Source organism: Pleurodeles waltl, chromosome 5, assembly GCF_031143425.1.
Source record: "Pleurodeles waltl isolate 20211129_DDA chromosome 5, aPleWal1.hap1.20221129, whole genome shotgun sequence".
NCBI classification, from domain to species: domain Eukaryota; kingdom Metazoa; phylum Chordata; class Amphibia; order Caudata; family Salamandridae; genus Pleurodeles; species Pleurodeles waltl.
This window is the reverse complement of record NC_090444.1, coordinates 1,369,948,909-1,369,971,754: the sequence shown is the minus strand read 5'-3', so window position 1 is coordinate 1,369,971,754 and position 22,846 is coordinate 1,369,948,909. Positions and strand designations below refer to the sequence as shown.

General features: G+C 44.1%; 1 protein-coding gene across 1 annotated transcript in view; it reads right to left on the bottom strand.

Annotated features, from left to right (window-relative positions):
• ELOVL4 (ELOVL fatty acid elongase 4) overlaps positions 1–22,846 on the bottom strand; it is a 185,482-nt gene that overhangs the window by 4,350 nt on the left and 158,286 nt on the right. The window lies entirely within an intron of this gene.

Sequence of the window (22,846 nt, the reverse complement as noted above, 5' to 3'; positions counted from 1 at the left end):
CTCTCTGGGGCAATGCAGTTTTCTATCAACATATCAAGGAAAAAAATACTGTGGGACCAAAATATAGTTGCCAGCATATCAATGTCCGAAACCTTGTAAATATATATAAGTAGGCATAGATTTACTATACATAACTCTGCGTACATATAACTGGCAATATATACATCTTTAAGGTATGTACAGGGAAAGTTAAGAAGACTAAATCGATACTTACCTATATGCACTTACCTTCATAATAATTTAATTATTGATATTTAAGCCACAATACTTAGGCCTCCACAATATTTTTTTTGTATATTTTGGCCTATAATTGACTACACGTTGGTTTGGCTCAGTCTATTGCCCCAAATCTATTGTCTCAAATAATCAGACACAGTGTCTGATGTACTGAAGTAACACTTAAGTACTTTAAACAGTTAAACAACAAATGTAATTAGATCTGGCATTAGCCAAGGTCTTTTGATTTTACCAATATGATATGTATAATATACTTACTTTAAGGGGCTTTCAGCCACCTCTCTTCATCCACTGATCTGCTGTTGTGTCATTCACATTTTGCTTCATCTCTTCTATAGCATACAACATGGGGCAGTGGGTCAGCCTATTTATGCCACCGTCTAACTTCACTTTGAGTAACTGAATTTAGCCCTTTCACAAGGATACCATCCACGTACAAGGTAGTATCCTTCCATGCCTGCATTTAAGTTTGTTTTTAGGTCTAGCATAGCAGCTCGCAAGTGCTGGTTTTTGACATGTGATCTATTCTGTGGGCTTTACCTACGCCCATCACTTTCATTCATTCCTGGGCCTGCCTTTCAAAAATCCTTGAAGTTATTTGTAAATGCTTTGCGTTTGTCCCACCTTGAGGTTGGTTTGTTACCACCTTGCAGATTAACGCTTTCATCTGGATTACTTCCCCATCAGAAATATATTTTAGTGTTGGCGTGTTACTTTTTAATTTTGTCTCTCCCCTTAGTGTAGTACTCCATGGCGGCACTGGCGCTTTGAAGTTTCATGCAGCGCGAACTCAATTGGAGGTATTAGAGTTGATGGTGTTCGGCTGTTTATTGAACAGATGGTGTCTGCTTCTCCTCGTGAAAGGCCTCCCTCCACTTTCAGACTGAAGTGTCTGCATACTAATCCTATCGAGGAAGGGAGCTGTGAGCAGCCAGCAGCAGCCACTGTTCAGAGAGAGAGCTCTGTGAACAAAAAGAGGACTCCCCACACTTTCTATTGCTCCCTGGACCCCTCCTGAGGTGGCAGAGCCCTGCTACTTCACTTGTCATTTACTGGTACGATTTAAAATAAAATATCACAAAAAATATGCTGAAGGTTCATGCTTACACTGAACCCCACCCTCTTTTTTTTTTTTTTAGCTTGAAGTGGTTTAAATCAGAATTTTAAAGTCTTTGGTAATTGCTGTAGGGCTTTCCCAGGTGAGGCACTCAGCAGCTACGCCATAATGTTTACGAGACTAGAAAGTCCGAAGAAGCACACTTCCTGACATGATCCTATGCAGTCTGCTGAAATTAGCTCAGCCAGTCAGAAAACTTTGGGGCCTTTACTGTTCATTACAAAAGTGTGTTTCACCCAGTTTCCTGCTGCAGGTGCATTATCTCACTCAGCTACTACCAATTCATATTCATTTTTTGTAGCAGGACCCAAACTTGTAGTATATGTTGTGGTCTACTCTCTTAATGGACTTCGGACATAAATCCTGTGGAATGAAGGCAGAAAGGGTGTTCGCGCCATTGGGATTCAAACCCTAACACCTCTATAAAATATGCGTTAACACTCTGAGCTATGGTAATTTTGCATGGCTGGATTCCAAAGTAATTTGTTATTCACTTGACAGTACTCCTTCCTTTTGTGGACATCATAAGCAGTGCAAATTACTTTTTAGTTTAGTTCCTGCTGCACTCACAAGGCCTTAATGCAAATGTATTTTTAATTTATATGTTAGTATGTGATATTAGTCTCTGCGAACCGAGCAGAATGGCAGCAGAGCCCTGTGTAGGATTGAGGGCAGTGATACATTTAAAGGGAATCCTGGCGAGGTACAGGGTTCTGAGGGAGGGGTGGTGGCTGTTTTCTAGGTTGCCAAGTCGTTTTTTTGGTTTTGGGTAGCGCGAAAGTGGCCCAAGGTCATTAGAACACTTTATATGTGCCCTAGAATATTAAGTAATTTGCTCAGAATCTCAGGATATTAAACTGAGGCTGGGATTTGAGGCCGTTTCCCCAGGTCCAGTGTCAACGGCATCAGCTGCAAGGCCGCCGTGAACTTTAAAAACGTGCATCTTAAGCGGGCTAAAGTTTTTAGAAATTATGTCACAGAAAAATTACCAAATCTTAAATAAAGCAAAGCAAGCGCACAGTTTTAGAATTTCTTTGCGTGGTTTGTAGCTATCCACCAATCACCACTCAGATTAAGATGTCTGTTATACATTGATTGTTGCATGCCGCACCAAAGACGTTAAATTCATCAGAAAACACTGCTCTCTTCCCCTCTCATCCTCTCTCACAGCCGCCTCAAAGCCCAACTTCTCTGCTGCTTTGTTTCTCCGATACCTGCACATCCCAATCAGTGTGCTTCAGCCAGTGCTTAATTTCTAAATAAAGAGGTGCCGGTGCCCAAAGCCCTCCTGTTAAACACGCGTCTGCTGCAATTAACTGTGCGAACAGGGAAAACTGAGGCAGCGTAATCCTGAAGCCATCTCGGGCCTCTTCAATCCATAGAACGTCACTACCTGCCCCTTCTGCTCACTCTTGCAGCTTTCTTCCTTTGTGACGCTTTTTCGTTTTTCCCTTCATCCGTCTTTCCCATATGTGTCTTTTGCTTGCAGCAAATCCTTAAAGCAGAAGACCAAGCCCCGGCCCTCAAAAATAAGTGCCGGTGCTCAGCACCGGAAACAACAAGCACAAATTAAGCACTGGTTTCAGCCTACCTTCTACTCGGAAAAGGTCTGTTCTCAAAAGCAGCTGTCCCGAGCCCCCTTTCCTCTTCAGACACGACAAACACATGAAACTCTTGTGCTAAAGTGTGGGTGAACAAAGTGGAGAGTCATGCGATTAGGGGAATGTGTTTGTGGAGGGAAAACATTTCAGTATGACTGCATCTACACAGAGAGAGCTTCTGCTTGGAAACAGGATGTGGAAGAGAGAGATGTTTTTTGAATATTCAGCTGTATTCCTGCTTGCCTTGTGAACAGTGTAACTCAGCATCATGTTAGTTAACTGATCAGACTATCTTCGCATGTCTATTTCATATTCAAATTTCTTTGTCTGTTCTATGGGGTTTAGGAGACCTAAGCAGAATAACATGTTGCCATTCGAGTGCTCTACAGTCCCAGTATTTTACGTTGTTTGCTGTCATCTGGTGTGTTCGAGGTTGTTTGTCTACTGTTGCCTTAATGAAGCACCGATCCAGGATGTTTGCAACTAGCACATGGACCAGCAACATGGTGGGGATTGGATTTGCCCAGTTTCAAATGATGTCTAAAGGATCCCACTGAAACATGAACCCTGCAGAATTTACGTTTTACCACTGACACCAGTTGTTGTATGTGGATTTTTAAATTATTTTTTACAAACAATACCACAGCAATTCTAATACAACCCACATAATTCAACTCCACACACACATCCACTACACTCCAAACCAAAAGACATAGGTAAAGACATTGTCATTTACAAAACCGATAGCTCTAACTCTTGCAAATGCGAGACCTATTGCATTGCAAATGCTTGTTACTTTATTACTGTAGTGTTGCCTTTATAACTAGAGCCTGCTGTGATAGCAGGAAATGTCCTACCAGATGTGAGTAAAGGGAACATTCCAGCTTTATCAGTTCCTGTCTCCTGCCAATGGTGTTGTAAATTCCTTTTTGACTTCCTTAGTTTATCTGACTGTTGGTCTTTCACAGAAGACAGGTTGCATCCATCTTGAACTGTTCTGTATTAAATTATCCTGTTTTTACTATTCATGCACTACACAAACTAAAAGCTTCAATGTTATAGGATGTGAATTCATAAGCGGACAGTTCTTCAGAACACATTTATTTTGGATTCAATATCATCAATGGTTCTTTAATATACTTTGGTGAGGAAGAAAACCGGTCTTTGTTGTGTTTAATGTGCAGCACCTGTAACACGTTTGCTCTCTTGGCCTCTTTACTTCATTCTTTCTCCCTTTCTATCTTTCTTTCTTAAAGGCAAGAGGCTGCCAGAATTATTGATTTTGTTAGGTCTGTGATAGCCAAAACCTTTTGGTTTTGCTAAAATTAAGCATAGAACATAGTTACTTTTAGGGGTTTAAAGCCCCATGCCATCCATTCACCTGTGGTTGTGCTATTCACATTTTGCTTCCGCCCACTTGAGCATACATCAAGGGAAATCAAGTCAGCCCATTTCAGCCATGGGTTGACTTTACTATGAACTACGGCATGCTGCCCTTTCACAAGCCACCCATCCCCACTCAACATAGTTCCCCTCAGTGATAAGGAATACTACAGTAATGTGTGCTTTTTTTGAGACCAGAAAACATTATAGGCTTTAGCCATTTTTTTTATAAAGGCCCAACAGCTTCCCGAACAATTAAGATTTGCAAACAAAAAATCCATGACAAAACAAGAATTGCCAAAAGGCTGGCGGTCAGTGTCAGATCTATTGACTTTGCTAACGCTTGGTATTAGATCAGGCAATGTGTGCTTTTGGATAACAAAATTATTTTTGATGCTAAAAAAGAGATATATATATTTGTTTAGATTGATGAGGGCCGCGCCTTCACCATCAATAACGTTTTGCAAAAACAGTCACAAAACAAGCACACACAAAGCCAAACAACGGATGCCAATGCCAGACCTATTAGCATTGTTAATGGTTATTTTGAAAGTAAGCAATTCACTGGACATCACTGCCTATTACAGTCTTAATGCCAGCTTATTGTATGTAATTAATTGACACAATTATTAAAAAAGCTTTACTACCATCTCCCTGTGTGAATTCCATGAACATACAACTGAGAAAGCCAGCTACAAGCACTAACAAACTTAATGTACTGCTCACCATTAATATTACTACTGATCAACGCTTATTTTCCCAGATAAGCAAAGACTGAGTAAAGTTCGGAATTCTATACTCAATTGGTGAATATATGTGTTCAGTGTTAAGAATCTTGGTGAACAGGTCACTGTTCTAAAGGCAAAAGCTTTGCCATTTTCATGGATTGTAGGGGGGTAAGGGCGCAGGGTATGAAGGAGAGAAGGTGAGTTCCAGGTGGGAGCACAGGAAGCAAAAGACAGCAAAGGCATCATACCTATTTTGCACAGTAACACACAGCACCTACACAGCTGCCAAGGATTGAGATAGCTTGTGTGTGACAATTTTCACAGTGAATTTATGAGTGACATTCAACGAGCAAATGTGTGACACTTAAGTAAAATCAAGCAATGAAGTCCCTGGAAACAGATACACTTCAGAAGTTTCAACCATATAAGCAACGAGAAACTGTAAGGAGATCTTGAAACTGCTGCAAAGTGCCATTTGTTTTATAGCACTACTCATACCAGTGTAAGGTGTCAGCACTATACATCATGCACAGATTATACAAAGACAAAAAATCATACGTGTGTAAATTAGTCTATAGGAAATGTTACATAACACAGTGAGGATTACAAGTTGTATGCATCACGTCATCCATACTAGTAGGCAGAATATTTTGAGTATTTAGTTCGGAGGAGCACCAAGTCAGGTTTAAAACATACCACAGTGGTTGGCTTTACTATAAAGTAAATGTGTTTCTACCCAAATGAACCCCTTTTTAGCAACATTAGGATAATGAATGACTGCAGGGAAAAATAACATTCTGAAACATTATCGCAGCATCTGCTTTTTATACTAGGATGCAATTGCTTCAATAAATGCAGTGAAATCCAGTTTGCATCACGTGTCCTGCCTTGGCATGTGAAAGTATGGCATGAGTGAGTGAAAGGGGTCTAACCTGTTTTCACAACTTCCCTGCGGAGTCAGTGTCAGGTTTAAGTTGCCGCAAATCACATCTCCCTTGATAGCGTTGGGTGAGGCACTGCGAGCTGGCCAGGAGTTAGACCGACAGCTACCAAGTGGTGTGGGGTTGACTCAGTCTCCCACACTTGTGGTGCTGGTGGTGCTGCTGACCTAAACACGAAGTCTCATTACTAAAATGGGAATAGCATGACAACCATGCAGTTTGAATGCAGCTCTTTTATGGCAGTTTATATGTAATTGTGCTATATTAGGATTGGAACTTATGGACTGCATGTAACAGGATCTCTGTGACAAAACTCACTGAGCTAGCCACATAAAATGCGGTTTAGAGATCTGTATGGCACTTGTTCTTTGCAGAAGGCACATTAACCTTCTGCACTCTGTCATGATGAGTGAGAACTGCCTCTAGACAAAATGCTGATTTCACTCCAGCAGTAACATTATTCACTTGTGTTATCTTGGCATTTTAATTGTTTCCTGAAAACTCCAGGACACACAAGGAATTCAGCAGCAGGCGGTTTTAATTCTGAATAAGCAGCACTGGACCCTCAAACTCCACCCTCCTCCAGCTCAGCACTAGGTGCCTTCGTGCAGCAAAAGTTCAATAAGTAACCAAAGGATCCCTATGACAAAAGCAGTTACCCACTTCGCCCGTCGCTCAGATGACATGATATGGGAAGTGTGTCGATCCTACCTATGGGTCAGATCCACGCCTCTCACAGTTTCCGGGAGCCAAAGCCACCCCTCTCCAGATAAGAGAATTTTATGAGGCCATGCACCTGAATTGTGGGCATACCGACCACCCTGCAGCACCTTTGGGCCCTGTGGGGTTTGAAGGGGGACCCCCTGGGTTCCACGCTGGCAGCTTCGACCTCAGCTCCAGAGGGCCTCTACGGGTCTGCTATTGGATCTTTGCCAACGCGACCTTCCCCAGCACTGGCAAGACGTCAACACTCCTGACGTCGGTTGGGCCCACGATGGACATCAACCCAATACTTCTCCCCAACAACCCGGAGCCGGAACACCATCTTTCTACGTCGATCAGTCTTCAATGGGGTCTACTCAACCCAGGTTGGATCCAGACCCTTTTTCTTATGGGTAGGGGTAAAGTTTGGAAGGGTCGCTGGACCCTCTAGAATACCAGCTAGAGTATCCCAAAATGGACTAGGCATAGGAATTGGGTAAAGCTAGTGGTCCGGATACTTCCCCAGACGCTGGCATGCTTTCTCCCTCTACCGTGGCTATGTAGGAGGGAGAGTGATATTCCATGGTGGTCAGAAGGGTGGCTGAGGTCTCTGGCCTCGAACTCCCTTCTGTGGCAGTCAGGACTAACCTCCTGACTGAGGTGCTTCAGCCTGGGGCTTGCACTTTGGAATCTCCGTTACCCATTAACGAAATCCTCATAGATGTCCCACTGGGTATCTGGTCCAAACTCAGCACAGGGGCCTGTGAATAAGACAATCGCCCGCCACTATCGGCCTGCGCCAAACGTCCCTAAATTCTTGTCCCAACACTCTACACCTGAGAGCCTGGTCATCCAGGTTTCTTCTTCATCTGGCGCATTCCCATCCTCACCGGGAGTCCAAAAGACTGGATCAGCTTGGGAAGCTTCAGTCTGGAATTGCATTCTGTGAACACTGCATGCCTTTTGGGCCACTACTCCCATACATTGTGAGATATGGTTGTGCAGGTGGTGCCGCAGGTCTTTTCCCAAGACGTTGCTGATGGGAGGAATGCGGCCAAGTTCATAATACGTTGTGTGCTGGACATGACCGACTCACTGGGCAGATCTGTTGCGTCGATGGTGGCCTTAGGGCACCATGCCTGGTTGAGGACGTCTGGCTTTTCGGGGGATGTCAAACAATCTCTCCTGGACATGCTTTTCGATGGCACCCGTCTCTTTGGAGAGAAAGCAGACTCTGCGCTAGAGCCTTTTAAGGAGTCCTGGGCTACGGTTTGGTCCCTTGGGCTCACAATTGCCCCTCGCCCAACACATTCTGCTTTTTGCCCCTTTCATGGCTACGGAAGGGGCTCCCTACCACATCCTTTCCCTGCCAGCCACCGAGCTACGCATATTGCACAGCCCCTGCATGGCCGTGGATGTGGACACCCACGGGCTCGTGGGTCAGGGAGCGAGAGGTCTGCCCAGTCTACCTCACCCTAGCTGCAGCCTCCACACCCTCCTAGCCCGTCGCACCCATCCTAGTCCGTCGCATCCCAGACTAGTTGAAGGCAGGATCCACTGTCACCTGCCCCACCGGGAATTCATCATGACGGACAGGTGGGTTTTGCAAATAGTCCGAAGGGGCTACACCCTCCTCTTTGAGATGACACCTTCGACCATGCCACCGTCTTACGAACGTTTATTGGAGATCATTTGGCACTGCTCTGTGAGGTTGCATTTCTCTTGGCCACGGGAACCGTAGAGAAGGTCACTGCTCCAGAAGTAGGTCGTGCTTGCTATTCCCGCTAGTTTCTGGTGTCCAAGAAGGACAAAAGCCTTCACACTATCCTAGCCCTCACTCTCTTCCTCAGGAAAGTTCAAAATGCTCGCCCTGGCTCAGGTCCTGTCTGCCTTGGAGACTGGAGACTGGATGGTAGCGTTGGTCTTGCAGGACGCCTGCTTCCACATACCCTTCCTGCCTGCCCACAGACCTTACTTGCGATTCATGGCAGGTCACAAACACTTTCAATTTACTGTGCTCTCCTTCAGCCTTACCACCGCTAAACGTGCCAAAGTCATACCTGACTCCCTCTCATCAGAGCTGTTCTGGACACAGTGCAGTTTTGGGTCTATCCTCCCGAAAAGCAAGTCTGGGATATTAAGGCTATGATACCGATATTTCAGGCTCTATCCTGGATTTCTATGAGAATGACTGAGGCCGCTGGGCCTAACAGCCTCCTGCTGGTCACACATGCCAGATGGCATATGTGAGCTCTGCAGTGGGACCTGAATTCCCAGTGGGCGCAGCATCAGGGGAACCTCTCCGAAATGGTCCAGATCTCGGAGAGAACTGCGCAAGATCTGCAGTGGTGGCTTTGGAATCCAGAGTGGATCAACAGCAGATCCCTCTCCCTTCCCCAACCAGATCTCACAGTAGTGCAGATGTATCACTCCTGGGATGAGGCGGCCACATGGGAGAGGTGGTGATCAAAGGATTCTGGTCAGTGTCGGAGTCCGGATTCTACATCAATCTTTGGAGCTCTGGACAATGAGGCCTGCATTGGAAGACTGTCTTCCCTCTATCAAGGGAAAGATATTGCAGTTGTTCATAGACAACACCACGGCCATGTGGTACTGCAACAAGTAGGGCGGAGTGGGGTCGTAGACCCTTTGTCAAGAGGCTCTGCGCCTCTAGACATGGCTGGCACACCAGAGCATATCCCTGGTGGTTCAACATCTGGTGGGCTCTCTGAACGCCAGAGCAGATGAACTCCGCCGTCTATGCATAGTTGATCATGAATGTCATCACCATCCAGAGGTGGCGCAAGGTCTCTTTAGGCAGTGGGGAGAGCCTTGGTTAGATCTGTTTACTTCTGCAGAGAATGTGCAATGTCAGCTGTTTTGCACGCTGAAGTTTCCAAGATGGCACTTGCGTGGCGACGCTTTTCATCTCAAGTGGAACTCAGGCCTCCTTTATGCCTTCCCGCCTATACAACTTCTGCCCAGAGTACTGAAAAAGATCAAGAGCAACTGGGCCCAAGTAATCCTTGTGGCTCCAGACTGGGAATAAAGAGTATGGTATCCTGAGCTCCCAAGCATGGCCACGGATCTTCTGATCAGATTGCTCCTTCTGGAGGATCTTCTGTCGCAGCAGCAGGGGACGGTTCTCCACCAGAACCTGTCCAGTCTCTGCCTTCTTCAGTGGAGACTGAGCGGTGGCAGTTGACAACTTTCAAACTTCCACCCATAGTCTGCAATGTTATCTTGGCAGCCAGGCGTCCCTCCACCAAAAAGGTATACGCTTGTCATTGGCACAAATTTGTGGCATGGTGTACTAACAAGTCTGTTGATCCCTTTTCTGCACCTCTGTCTGAGGTTTTACTGTTCGTCTCTTGCCCAGAGGGCTCTGATTTGGGTACCCTTAAAGACTACCTATCTGCCATCTCAGCCTTTCTCAGACTGCCAAATCAACCTTACTTGTTCAAGTCTCCCAGTGTTGGAAGGCTCCTGAAGGGATTCAACCATTTGTTCCCACCTACCCCATTCATAATACCCCAGTGGGATTTGACCCTGGTGCTCACCTATCTTATGTGTGCCCCTTTTGAGCCACTACATAATTGTCCTTTGTAGCTTCTCACGCTAAAAACTGCTTTCCTCATTGGCATCACCTCTGCTCGCAGAGTGAGTGAGCTTCAAGCTTTTTCTTCAAAGCTACCATTTTTATCTGTCCATCCTGACAAAAAGGTGCTTCGTATCAGGGCCTCCTTCCTTTCTAGGGTGGCCACGCCCTTTCAAGTAGGGCTATCCATCACTTTGCCTGCTTTGTATGCACCTCCATATCCTTCTCATGAAGAGGAGAGGCTCCACCGTCTGGATCCATTTCCGGGTGGATTATCAACTCTTTGTAGGATATGTGGGTGTGAAGAAAGGATGGGTGGTGCAAAAGTGGACCATCTTATGATGGGTGGTGGTCTTCATCAAGATGTGCTAAGCTTTGGCAAAGAAGCAACCCTTTGAGGGATTGTGTGCTCACTCCACCAGAGCAACTGCTGCCACTGCAACGTTAGCATGCAGAGTTTCTGTCCTGGAAATCTGCCAAGCAGCAACGTGGGCATTTCTGCACACGTTCACAAAGCATTACTGTCTGGACAGTCCGGACCCCAGAGACAGCTACTTTGGACATTCGGTCCTGCAGGACTTTCTAGTATGATCTTGATTCGCAGCCCACTGTTGTGAGGATAGTATTGCTTCGGTATCTATTCTAAGGTAAGGAATCTGCAACTAAAAGTCTCTATCAGATGAGCAAGTTACTTACCTTCTGTAACAAATTATCTGGTAGAGACATTGTAGTTGCAGTTTCCTTCCCTCCCCACTCATCCTCCCCACTTGTGAACTGATTTCTAGGGACAGGGATTCCCTTTTCAGGGCCCTACTTCTGGGATACCATTCTGTGCTCTTCATGGCTCCACGCTAGTGGCGTGAAAAGTTGTGAAAAGAAACTGACATCAACACGCCGGGGTGGTACCTGTATATTACTGCAACGTCATCACGGCAACTACGATGCCAACGATAGATGCAGAGTCGACTGAAACCACCGGATGGCGAGCAAGGGTACTGATTGAAGAAAAATCTCCAGATCTGGTCTGACACGTGGGGGAAATTCTAAGGTAAGAAATCTACAACTAGAATATGCCTCTACCAGATAATTCTGCACAAGAATTTGTGATTCTGTGCAGATAATGGAGCCTGCTGCCACCAAAAGGTGTCAGTGGTACTAACGGTAGTGGACAGGGTCGCACCAGTTACTGAAAAACAGCAACAAAGGGAACTTACTACCCCTGGATTAACTTTACTGTCTCTACACTCACTGCTACAGGATGGAACTGCAGGCCAGGTGACATGGTACCACCTCTGAGGCACCCGTGGTAGGTCTCAACTGTTCACATATCAATGTACTCAACTGAGCCCAGCCCGCTGCGGTAGTCAACGCCAAAAGTGAGAGTAAGCTGCTAATGTTCAAAGTCACTTACGCACAGACCTGATTGAACGAGGCCAGTATGATTCTTGCAGTACAGTCTGCACAGCACTCGCCGAAAGCGTGCTGCTGTTAAAGCAGATCCTCTCTGAAGCTCGTGATCACTCAAATTGTCTCCCTCACAGTGCAAAGGTGGTATAACACTAAAAAAGCAAAAAAAATGCATTTCACTGCAGTGATGAGGACCACCAAACTAAAATGCGTTAGCCTAACGCCTGATGCGTGGTACTTAGCAGGACTGCAACTTGAGCAGCAGTACATGATCCCTGTTCAAAAAAACCACAGTGGTATTAGCAGGGGAATACTCTTACACTGACACAGACAGGACAGGTACAGCAGTGAGTGTGGACCATTGTGCAGCTGGACTACAGGGTGCAAGCAGGGGCACAAGTTGAAAAGAGCAAAGAGGAGTAGAGAAGGAGCAAAAAGACCATACTAGGAGGGCATGAGGCAAGATTCCTGCTCCCACAGAAAATAGGTGCAGCACAGGCAGTAGAAATGTGCACTACACACACACCAAAAGATGGTAGCACATGACATCTGAGAAAGCTTCCCTCGATCACACACAACAAGCATCATGTAAAAAGGTCATTTTGTTAGTATTCCAGGTACCAATTTTGGGAACGTCTCCAACATCGACGCTTTTAAGAACGTTTACAGTCTGCAAAGCCCCTTGTTACTGAAACTTGCAGTTCATCAGTTACATAGTCTTTAACAAAAAAAGAGTATTTGCTGCCATCCACAAAGGAAGCAGCTCCACCTGCAGCCTTTTATTAAGATTACACCAGGGAAAGTGCAACTAATATCACCATAGGTAAAAAGTCATTTTTGGCTTCCCACTCATAACACCTACTACATGCTTTATCTGTCACAACATACCTCTTACCAGACTCACATACCTGTTGCACCCCCTTATGTGTGATAGAAGCTAATATTCCTCAGTGGTGAGGTATCTTTGTGGGAGCAGAACCTGGAGGTGAGAGTGTTGACCACCTCGGACTTAACTCATATGTCCAATTCTGCATCGCCACTAGATGGGACAGTTGGCATGGTTCAGTGTTTCAATGGAATCAAGGTATCTGGGGGCCAAGCTAAGGGAGCAATAACTTGTACCAATGGACTTTATCTAACTATTGTGGGGGTACGTGTGATTGGTGTAATTATTTTGGGGCAGAGATGCAGGTACCCTATTGGGCGAAATGTGGTAGATACACTCAAGGTTTGGCTGATGTTGATGAAGATAGTGCTCCAGGATCCCCAGACCCTGATCTGCTGCCTTCTTTTTAAGGTGATCATGGATATACCAATAAAATTAGGTGGTGTTGGCTTAACCGGGGCCACAGCAAGACACTGATGCTGTAGGTGTCCTCACATTGGTGAGTGCTTGTGGTCCTGAGAAGAACACCCTGTGCTAAATCTGAGATGGTGGTTGTCGGTGGGGGGGCACTGGCACTTAGTTTTGGGGACGTCACTTATTTTGTGCAACAGATCATTTCATGGGGGAAAAAACACACAGGTTGGAAAGATGGAGCATGAGAAAGAGAAGGGGAGAAAGTAGGAACCTGCAAATACAAGACTGAGGGACAGGACGTGTCTGGTAGTGGATTAAAGAGGTTTGAGCAGGATTTAAGACTACAAGCCTTGATATTCGCTGAGCCAAAGTTTAATTGAACTGGCTGCGGGCTTCTGAGCAAAGCTTCAGGCACTAGCATTCTTTCTTCTACAAATTAAGCACTGGACTGTGCACACCCGACAGGAGGCAACACTTTTCAGACGTCTTGAGAAAAAGCTGAGCAGAAAAATGGCAAAGAAATTATTCATTCGAGATAAGCAGGATTTTCTTCACCCCAAACATGTAGAAGAAAATGAGACCTTGCCAAAAGAGCAGCAATAAATCAACTCCAGAGAAGCTGATAAAAGGACAAAAGAAGATGCTGATGGCTCTAGAGAGAATTATAAAAAATCTGGACATGGTGAAGATAATAGTTATAGTGGAAAACATCAGTTTGGATAGCCTGAATGACAATATGGACAGCTGAAGCCTTGATTACTTTAATAGGTTCCAGATTGCAGTAGGATGAGTGACAAGAAGACTTTGAGAAGACAGAGCTGCAGGGGCCGGCAGCATTTCAGAAGGGTGCAACTGGGGCCATGCTACAACTTGAGAGTAAAATGGAGATACTGGATAATGTGCACAGTGCAGCAAATGTCATTGATATACGTTTCCTCTTTATTGCTGCTTATGAGAATCTTACAGAAGTAATGCAGTTGTTCTTCACAGTCGTTTGGCACCCTCAGGTCCACTATGTTTCTTTGGTGAAGAAAGCCTATTGGCTCCTTGACATACTATGCAGACCAATGACTAACCCGTGAGGAATTACTGTATTCAGCATGCTTGGAGATTAACCTGAGCAGTGCTATCCTAAGGAGAATGGCCACCCTAAAACATGATGTCTATGTGAATAAGGAGTACATCTATACTTTTCTGGACTGTGGTATTGAGAAACACAACAAAAGAAATCTGTTTAAGATGCTACAGAAAACGTTAATGGACTTATGCACTGCTGCAGCTTTATGGTTCCCAGTGAAGTTAAAAGTGGCACAGGGTACTGAATTCTTTGTTTTCTCTTGTGTTGAAGAGACTAAAACATGTCTGGACTGTATCAGGAGTGCCCAGATGGACCCACTATTATATCCCACCTACGTGGAGGCATTAATTCTTTTCTGAGAGGTATTTCCAAATGAGTCTCGGGGGCAGGAAAGTGGTGGTGCACAACCTGACAAATTCACAGCAGTTGCAGACCACCAAAATGGGGTCCAACATAGCTTCATTAAATTGAAGTAGAGGTTGAGCCACAGATGAGTCCAGCTGGAGATCAGCTGGAGGGAGATTAGGCTTATTCTGTGACTGTCCAAGGACTGAGTTAAATAAAGTGATTTCCACGTAAATAGAGGTGGCTGGCTCACTAGCATTTTGAAGGGTCAAGTAGTCGCCTGTCTCAGTACTCACAGCAGGGAAGAGGTGGCACCTCACTTATGTCATCATCATCATGGCAGCATGTAATGTCAGGCATCTGAGTAGGATACCCATGAGAAGAAAAACTGTCACCAGTACCATTTTACTGATCATCACGAGGAGAGGAGCAACAGACTTTTTCCAACAATCATTGCACCTTGATTCTAGACCAAACCAAAATGGCTTTACTCTTTGGAGTATTCGTAATGTCATGAGATGAATCAGAAGTCAGCACTGTGTTTAACCAACTAAATATAGGTTTATAAATGTCAGTACTGGTATTGTTACTGAAGGAGTGGCGGTTGGCAATGCTTCTGGCAGGAATAGCAGAGCAACTGAACCAAATCAGGGAGTTGAAATGGGATTGGCCCGTAGTGGGGAAGGAGCTGTTGGTGGTGGACTGGGCAGGGTCTTGAAGGACTCGTGGGGCTGACAGGTATACTAGAGGAAGCCAGAGAGGAGTTCTTTCTGTACAACACCAGTATTGCCTGGGTAAAGGATACAATTTGTATGGGGTCATTGCTAGGAACTGTGATTATCAAAAGCACCTCCTCAGACTTTGGCTGCAGTACTGATGCCATCTCCAAATATGGTCTCATCACTGCTTCCACAAAGTCTAGCACTGTGGCTGGGGTGTGGGAGCTAAAATGCTGAATAGATGACCTACACCTATAGTGAGATTGATACAGAGATGCCCAAAGGTCACTTTTATAGTGCCTTTGTGAATTCTTGAAGTCCCTTTGCTTGAACAAGGCCCACTTTGAGGACTTTCAAGTCAAAGGCTAGCTAGATGGGATTTGCCGCAGCCCCAGGACAAGGGATGGCATGACTTACTTCTGAGCTCATCTAATGCCTGGGCCATGAAGAGTTTTGTTTTGTGTTCTTTGACGGCCACAATCACATTTGTCACAAGACCTAGAGTCTTGCTGCAGTCTGAGACACCATCAGTAGACATGTGGATCCAAGAGCAATATCTTCTTGCCACAGAAGTGGCATACATTTAAAGCCTGACAACTTTGGTATAGACATCTCCACAACACAGCACTCATAATTTCCCTTTTATCACAAAATTTTAGATATAAGTAACTTCAGATCCGCTCTCTAGGGCTCAGTATTGCTGTTTTTACAGTCTTACTAATTAATGTTACAGGGCCCAATTTATATCTTTGGTGGCATATATACTCTGTTGCAACAGACCTCACATATCTCCAAGATAAAGGTCCACCCACCAAACTTAAAAGTGGGTGAACCTTAGATTTAGTCACACCAGAGACTTCTCTCTCTCTGCCATGATTAAAACCCTGCAGCGACCCTGTGGAGTGAAGGCTGTCTGAGGCAGACCTAACTCCACTCACCTAACTTAGATGTACAGATGTAGAGGTCAGTTTTCACTTGCCATCACCACCAGGGTGACGGTCAGTGAAAACTATTAAATGCTCCCCTCACCATGGAAGAGGGCTCCCATGGTGAGGGGAGCTTTGTTTTATTAATTTTCAAAAAGAAAATCCCACTTCAGGATTTTCTTTTCAAAAAGAAAAAAGAAAACAGTTTGGTGCAGGGCTCCATCATATTGACGGAGCCCTGCATCAAACTGTAAACAGCACTGACAGGAATCCACGATTACTATGGTAAGGTATTGCAGAATGTAGAGTGCAAAGCAATAATATGGAATAAGCTTCCCCTATTTAAAATTAGCAGGACCTCATTTGAAAATAGCGCTGGTACCAGAATTTTCATATTTATTCTTGTCTATTCCAGTTTGGCTACATAGAGTGTTCTTTAAGTATCTCAGAAATTGATCTGGTCTTGAGCACAGTCTAGAGTCATTTAGGTCACACTAGCACAGCCCTATGAAAACTGCAGTCTGGAAATGGAGGAGAGTGACTGTCTTGTACTGGTTTCTGAACAGTCTGTCATGCTGCACATACAGAGTGCAGTGGCCTCTCCTGTTGAGGTCTTCAGATGTGTGTTGGGAAGACCCAGAATCCCATGGGGGAAACATTTTTCAGCATATGGTGGGGAAGAAATGAAAACAAATTGCAAAGAAACTCTGGCTAATCAGAACATATTTCCCCTAGTTACCTTGAATAAATGAGTACCAGTGAGAGCTGAGACACGATATCACAATTTCATGAGCAGGCTAAATATAAAACAGGTGGGAGACTTTTCAAGATGAACACTGATACATAACACTGGATCATTTTAAAGAAAAGGGTGGTGAAGGAACAATAGATGTTCTCCTATGGTTTTGAATTAAACATGAAATCAAGTTCATACTGCCTGGCTTCCTACATGCCCTCCCAGCGCTGGTTCTTATGGAGGGGGCTAGTGGTAGGAAAAGTAGGGAAGAGTGGTTTTCACATTATAAAAAATTATGATGGGAGCTGTTGATAACAGCAAAAGCAGAATTTGTGAGAGGTTGCAACAGAGCCCCACCCCCCAAACAGATGACCAGAGGTAAGAGTTAAGTACACAACCTAAAATAATAGCCGATAATTACAGGTATAAACTGCTACACTTTACGAATCACCATGAGCTATATCACATGTCTAAGAGGATGCACACAATGTATCATAACAGATTTTGCGGCTGCACTAAATTGGAACTACCACACTGTCATAATCCACATTAGGTCTCTACGGGAGAAGGGATAGATGGCTCCATAGAGATATACAGGGCACATATGTAGCATATTTGTTAAGTAGCAAATAAGACCGAGTTTTTAATAATCAGAAAACATTTATTAATGTTTAAGTTAGAATACCCAGGCTTTAGTCGGTAGCCAGCTTACATTGTCATTCATATTCTTAAATAAATTTGCTTTTATTTTACATGAATAAACCTTTCCACATGCAGGTTTCTCCGTGTTCTTCTCCGTTTCAGAAAACAATTTTAAATACAGCCTCAGTCATGGTCTCCGTTTATAAAGTATACAATGATGTTATTAGGCTGCTGCTTCTCTCAAGAATAAGCCATTTCAAGGATGTTCTGGTTTCTGTAAAAATGCAAGGTCTTTTATTTGGAGGTCTTACATGTGCCATTCATTGCCTGAATAATTTATTGTATCCATTTGTTATGAAATGCAGTCCTATTGTTTTCATTTTTTGATTAATATGCAGCAAAGTAGCTGTTTTTAAATGCTTATTTGATGCTGCATTTGAATTTGAATAGTGATTGGTGCTTTCATGTTTATCTTTACAGCCTTATGGTATCAAAACTCAGTTTTGAATGCCTCTTTTCTGCTCAAAACCCTATAAAACATGCAGTATTTGCCAGACTATTTCCCCATTTAACTGTGCAGACTTGTCAGTCTGTCTATTGCTTTATACTTTGATCATTTTGCACTTTCTATCTGAGCAGACTCTGGGTTAGTCTTTCTTTTTATAATTAGCACTTTGATGCCTCGTCAGGGGTAGTAAGTGCTATATAAATACAATTTACAGTTACAATTCGACTTTCCCTGACCTAAATTATGCAGACTCTGTGCTAGTCTTTCATTTGATCTATACTTAGATTTTTCCTGATTTTTTTTATTGAGGCAGACTCCATAGTGGTCGTCTTACTGAACTATAATTTTGTTCTTGCTTCTTACTTGCTTTGGACATATACGTTATGTTACTCCTCTCACGTTTGCATTCTTTGATTCATTACTGATGTTGATTTGAATTTGACTAACTACTTTTTGCTTTCTGTAAGGATCTTAATTATTATGAAGCCTTCAGGGTTGGACTTTGAATTCCTGTCTTGTTAAGGTTTTATTAATGAACATCAGGACTTAGGGTCTGATTTAGATCTTGGCGGAAAGGGTTACCCTGTCACAAATGTGACGGATATTCCATCCACCATGTAGTGGATAGAATAACCGTCACATTTGTGACAGAGTAACCCGTCCGCCAAGGATGTAAATCAGGCCCTTAGTCTTACAAAGACATGCTAGGTCTTGCAAAAACTCAGATAGTCCCAATCCTGCATCTCAACCCTTTTGATTTTTTAATTGGCAGCGTTGACCGATTTTTGGTGAAGAACAGCAGTCAAATAAATGACAAATTTTTGGTTACAAAAGGTTTGCAGAATAAAAGTGTAATTAGTCTAATTAACAAACATTGGGCTAATTAGTGACAAAATGTTGACCCCTAAAATTGCCAGAATTTAGAAAATCTTGGACTTGTTTAGGTTAATGATGGTGTACCTGTAGGCATTGTTGGGAGTTGACTTACATGAGTACTGATACAGTACTGATAGAGCTTTGTGATGAGTTCAAATTCATAGATATATTGTATTATATTGCATTGTAGTGTGTTTCATGAACATCAGAAGCTTTGCAAAATTTGCACTTTGATGAAGAAATTTTATTTGATTTATGTGCACAGGTTTTTGGATTTATGTATAAAGTTTACAGATTAATGTAAACTTAAAATCTCAAGATATTATAATGTTGTCTGCTGAATCAAGGCATGTCAATTCACACCAGGTTATTCGTTGAAGTTTATGAAATCTAGTTGTGAATGGAAACTAATTGGAAATAGTGGTGTTCATTCTGTGCATGAGGATAGGTACACTGATTCCAAGAGGAGGTTGCTGCTGCACTGATCCCAAGAGGACATTGCTGCCAGTCGAAAGCCTAGCTTAGTGTGACTGGAAGTACAGAAGATGGCATTGCCTTTCTGTGGTGAACTTGATTTCCTTTCCATGTCCCGGTAGCCAGACAAAGGTTTATTTGTTTAGTTTATTGACATTGCACATTGAGTCTTGTTTTGTTTTGTATTCAATCCAATTGTGATAAGCTGTATTAATATAATGTGTAATGGAAAGTTTGGCTGAGGTTACAATGGGTGTACACTTGAAAATGTCTGTGATTACCACCCATGGCGGAAAGGCTCTGCCTTTAGTTTTGATCCCTTATAAAAGATGCTCTATAATTCTGGCATGCAAATGTTTGTAGGTCAAAGAAAGGAATCTAATAACTGCAGATAATACAAATGTTGCAATTTCCTTGAGAATTTGAAATGTGACTGGTTTGAGATGAAGCCGTAGACCAGGTTTGCGCTGTCTGAAGCTCCGAATGACTGGGACAGTGTGTGGAATGAGGAAGTACATAAGAAGATTTTTAAAAGCATAACGTAAATCTGTCAACAGTTGCCTGGATTCGAGACTGCATTTGCAGAAGAAGGGATAGAGGCAGGAAGTGCCAGAAACTGTGGACACCTTTCCTGTGGTTACTGATAAATCAGAAAAAAAGATAACAATAAAAACAGAGATGAGAAAAAGAAGGATGCAAAAGGAAAAGTGATCCTGAAGGAGAGGATGAGCTTATAGATAATTTTTTGATTGAAGTGAGACCATTCCCATATAATGAGAATCATGCACAAAAGCGGAAAGTGAAAGCAGGAAAGCAAAGTGTGAAGACAGTTGAACCAGTTGCTAGGTTGTCTTGACAAAGTGAGGTGAGTGTGGTGGAAATCAATATTTTTAAATCAAACTGTAGATTCAGAAGCTCAGATAAATAAACTTCTAGCATAGAATAGAGAAGACTGAATATCCTTGAATCATTCCAGAGGACTGCTGGAAACTGGAGAGGGCGTGACCCCATGTGTGGGTGGCCACTGTTGGGGTGAGACTACACCTCCCAAGAATCCTTGTGCCAGGATGGGCAAACATCGAAACGCTGCACAGGGGGTGGGGACACTTCAAGAGAGCGCATATGTGGTGCTATTGGTTTCCTCACTGCATGGGACATGCCAGAGGACTGCTGGGGGCAGTGACCCTGTGTGTTGGTGACCGCTGTTGGGGAGAGACTAATCCTCACAAGAATCCTTGCGCCAGAAGGCGCGAACATCGAGATGCTGCACGGAGGGGGAGGTCACTTCAGAAGAGCACATATAGAGCTACCGGCTTCCCTGCTGCACGGGCCATGCCCGGGCCAAGAGCGAGCCCATCCTTTATCATCAGACCGCTTTGGAGGCTGGACTAGACTAGCCCTTTGACGTCAAGCACAAAAGTACTATTATTAATATGTCCCCCTCCCCCACTACTCTGCATGCTGTAATGGAGGGTACTTGCTGCTCGGCATACACTTCCCTCTTCACACAGAGTATGCATAGCCCCAGAAAATGGGCAAAATGAATTCTCTGGATGTTGCCTCTAGCTCCCCTATGGCAAAGAAAGATTTGAAATCGACGGGGGGAACCATGTGATGAATAGAATCGATGATTTATTGGAGGAAGTTGAGGCGATACTAAACCCTCAACCACTGTGCCACCCATTCCACCTTAACCTGTGATGCCTCCCACCCTACTCAAAAGAAAAGATCAAGGAAGAAGGTACCAGACATGTTTATTAAGAGGAAGACCCTTGATTCTACTCCAGCTAAAAACTGCCAGATTCCAGCTAATGATGACAAGTACTGGGGGGTACTATGCTGATTCTGACAGAGAGGGATATTATATGTGAAAACTCTAAGGGGTGATGAGTCTGAGGGAGAGGAGAGGGCTACCCTTGGTCAGCAAGTGATGCTTAGACCAATCATCAATGCAGATACATTGTTAGAGATGATTGTGGGGCTGAGGGAATAGGTACAGGATTTGAAATTGGTTATAAAAGATCTGGAGGGGAAGATTAACGAGGATGTTGCGGATCACACAGATTGAGGGGTGTACCGGGGTGTCAACTTCTCCAATGTGTTGCAACCCCCATTCAGTGTAAGAGGCCACAACTTTAATATCTCCCCCCTTTCCTACACCATGGGGTTCTGCAACCCGGTTGCTCTCTTCTACCATTGGTAAAGAGAGCTTAGGTATATTTCCCACTCTCATCCCACATTGGGAGGAAGGGGTGAGTGTGGAGAAGATATGAACAGAAGTGACCTAAGACATGAAGTCACAAGGGGCATAGATTTCCCCATTGGGGAAACCTTAAGGGAATATAATGATGCAGGCACTCACCCCCCTACATTACCACCCTCACAAGGGAGGGTTAGCATTCCGGGGAAACTAGCGCAAAAGGCCACTTCCCACAAACCTGCCCCAGATCTTCCTATCCCAAGTTTCCAAAGTCACAGAGGGACATAGAGAAGGACAGGATTCCCCAACCAACAAAGTGATCCATTGGTTTCGGAATGTCAAAAAGTGTCACTCGCTTATTAGGAGCAATATTTTCAGAGTCAAGCAGATTGTGTCCCCTGGAAGCCCCTGGGATTTGGTGAGAGTGAAGGACCATTTGTTGGTAGATGGTCTCCTGTCCATGGATGCCCATAAAATCTGCACTGCTGCCACCCAAATACAGATTAAATACAGGGAAGGTACAAACTGCCCATATGCCCCAAGACTAGAAGGTCAAAACACTCACAGACAGAGTAGATTGGGTGAAATTGATTGAATGGGCTCTATCTACATTGAGGGAAAGAGTGTTGGCCATCATTCCTTTGGAAAAGGGGTGCGAGACCTAGAACCCATGGGCAGTGCGAGATTGCACACAACCCATATACTCAAGGGATTTTGTACTGTAAACACTGCAAGTGTGTCTTGTCCACCGATAGGGAGGGTGGGGGCTAATTCCCATATGGCCATCGAAGGGTTGTCTGGAGATTCCACACAGGAGATGATTAGCACCCTGAATGGCCAGGAAGCTTCCAAAGCTACCGCCTCCAACATGACCAAATTTCTCTCTTGGAATGTGGCCGGTTTTGGGACTAAGTTGGGCGATTGTGAGTGGGGGCAGTTTATAGATGAACATGACATCTGTCTCTTCCAAGAGACCTGGAGCACAACCCCGGTGATTAGGAATAGGTACTCCTCGTTCTGTATCGATGCAACCCTGTCACCTAGAGGGAGACCCTCGGGTGGCATAGTGATATGGGTGAGGGTGGACCGCCAGTACATAGTACAGGACTTACCACTTAAATCCTGGATGTGCTGACAGTCAGGGTGGATTTTCATGGTGGCTCCTCATTACTGTTGTTAAATGTGTACAATCGGGTGGCTGATAAGAGCCAAAAAACCAAAACTATAAGTCTATTGGAGGACTTCCTGTTGGAGTATAAGGGTAAAGGGATGGTGTTGATAGCGGGCAATTTTAATTTCACTTTTGAGCCACTTATGCCTGTGAACTT